This window comes from Cynara cardunculus, assembly GCF_001531365.2.
Source record: "Cynara cardunculus var. scolymus isolate 2C chromosome LG 17, CcrdV1, whole genome shotgun sequence".
Taxonomy (NCBI): Eukaryota; Viridiplantae; Streptophyta; class Magnoliopsida; order Asterales; family Asteraceae; genus Cynara; species Cynara cardunculus.
In genome coordinates, this window is record NC_037544.1 from 24761019 (window position 1) to 24764233 (window position 3215).

Consider the following 3215-nt stretch of genomic DNA (forward strand, 5'->3'; position numbering starts at 1 on the left):
TCCAAAACATCTTGCTCATGTTGTTTCAGAGTTTCATAGATTTCATGAAAATCAATATCAGATAACTGTTTATTGAATATGATATTATTGGCAAATGGTTTCCACTCTGACTAGAGATTGTTAAGGAACTTAACATTAATCTATATTATAGTTTTATAAATTCCATTCTTTGTCAGTTCATTTAGCAGTCTGGCAAACCTATTGTAAACATCATCAAGACTTTCACCTTCTTTAGCCTTGAATTCTTCATAGGCTGAAATACAGTTAGTGATTTTCAGCTGAGTTCCCACTTTCGAACCCATCATCATCTTTTCGATTTGAATCCACATGCTGTGACTTGATGATTTACTGTCAATACTGGTGTAAACATCATTAGTCAGTGCTTGCATCATATAAGACTTGTAGAGCACATCAGCATGGGCTCTCTCTTTTTCTTCAGATGAATATTGATGCTTCTGTTTAGGAACTTTCTGTGCAGGCATGCCTGTTAATACATCAGCCTCTACCTCTAGGAAGAATTCAGCAGGACCTTCCATTAGAGATTTCATTATTAGATCTCCTTCTTTCATTCTCTCAACGAAATTTAGAAATATGTCTCTCCACTGATTATAATCACCACGAAATAGAACATGTGGCTTGGTATCAGTACCAACAGTCATTGCTTCTCGTGAACTCATCGTATCAATTTGTATGAAATAGGATCAACTGCAGTTCAAAGTTTGAATTAAAAGATCAGTTTACAAAAATATATTTGATAATATGTAAACAAAACTTCGCGCACATTCAACACTTAGAACAATTATGCACAAACACTTATCCAGATTAGTAATCCGGTCAAGTTTATCCGGATTGAAAGTCCGATCAACAAGATAGAATATTCAACAAGTTATCCGAATTTGAAGTCCGGACAACAAGCAAACTTATATCGCTCAAAACACTTAACCAGATTTTAACCAAAAATTCAAAATTCACACGGATTATGCAAAATGAAATACGGATAAGGCACAAAATTCAATTTGATTTAAAATTCTCAAATCGGAGGTTTTCAACACTTAGTCAAAATTCTAAAATGAAAATCGGACGTAAAAAGTCAACAAGTCAAAATACGTATAAGTCCTTTTAAAACAAATCGATGAAAAGTCAAAGTAATAAATCGATCAAAAAGTCAATATTCGTTCAATCACCAAAGTATATACGATCACAAATATAAATCGCTCAAGTAAACAACTTCAAAGTCTTACCAAGCGGATTATGTAAATCGCACAAACCTTCAAAGACTTACCAGTCGAATTATGTAAATCGGTCACTAATCCGTTCAAGTTACTAAAGACTTACCAGCCGGATTGTTTAAATTGCACACTTATCCGCACAAGTTATCTACGGTTTACCGGGCGGATTGTTAAATCGATCAAATATCCGCACAAGTGTTGTCCGGATAACCTATATCAAATAACTAAAAATCACACAGATGTTAAATTGCACAAGAGTTAAGCGGATAACACCCTAAATCGCACAAGCTTTAATCGGACTAATATTCTATCAAAAACACAAAATTTCACACTTTTTACCAAAAATTTGGATCAAAACATGAAAAATTATGAGTTTTGAAGAAAATTTTCCAGAATACGAAAAATCAATTTTCGACTAAAACTGGTTTAAAACTTGCTTAAAATAAAAAATAGTGTGAATCAAGATTGTTCGAAATGTAAAAACGAATCTAGCAATGTAAATCTTTACAAATACCACTCAAAAATTGACCGATTTAAGATCAAAAACCCAATCTGGATGAAGAACTCTCCAGAACAGTGATGAACATCATGACCTAGATCGATGAATCTTCAAAAAATTCGTGAAAAAATATGCAAAATCTGTTCAATCCTCTAATCAAAACTGCTGCAGTCTGCTTTGATACCAATTGTGAAGTCCAAAATCATACAAACATCATACGATCTTCAAGAATTAGGATGAATAGAAAAGTAGAAAGAATATCTTCAAAGAATGATTAGATTGAGAGAGAGAAAATTACAGCTGAAATTCTTGATTACAATTCTGCTAATGACTTGGTAATGACAATTACAAAGGAAAAATACTATTTATACTAGGAAATAGTAAAACTACACTATTACAAAATAAAGCTATTCTAAGGAGAAACTTGAATACAACTTTAACGCTCTAACTTGAACCCAACAGGTTGAAATTGGTTTCTATAGTTTGCATGAAATAGACGGTTTGCAATCTAACCCTTATAATAATTAGATGTATCATCAAAACTGAGTACCGAAGTAGATAATTAGATGTATCATGAAAACTGAGTATTGAAGTAGTTTGAGATATCCCACTTTGATATATTGATTCAATCTCTCATCAAAGTGAGATATCTCAACCTACTTCAATACTCAATTCTCATGATACACTTAATTACCTCTTGATTCTTATATATATATATATATATATATATATATATATATATATTACTCATTAGGTTTGACTCATAAGTAGGGGCAAAGCCTTATGTGGCGTATAAGGGCCATAGCCCCCTGCGTTTTTGTGTGTGGTTATTGCTAAGTTTATAGGATAATGATATTTTAATTAAAATTTTATTTGGCCCATGCACATCCAAGAGCCAAGAGGCAATAGCACTTGGCATGGTATGCTATCTAGTTTTAAGCTCAACTTTCTAGTTGACTCCAAAATTTAAATTGAGGCTCACTTTGACGATTGAAATTGTAGAAAAAAACAAGCTAGTTATTCTTTGGATCCTGAAAAAATCTATATCTCTTATTACAGCTAACGAAATTAATGATATTAATCTTAGTAAAAATATCATTGCAAGTCTTAAATCCAATAGCTTTATATTTTATGTCTCATTATATATATATATATATATATATATATATATACTATATTATAAAGCATTTGACAAAAAAAACTATTAAAAACCATTTTTTATGCATGAAGTACGGTATATTGATGCATATTACTTAAAATTCAAGATTACAAGTATTTATGCATTAGTACAACTAATTAAAGCTTCATGTTTGAATTCGTGTAACTAACTACGGATAAACATAATCAAATATAGGATAAACATTTCATGTTAAAATATAAAAAATCAAAAATATAATTAGGATAATTATCGAGTTTTAACAAAATAATTAATTATTATCTTTATAAGAAAAAAATTATATTATTAAACCAAATATAAATTACTTCAT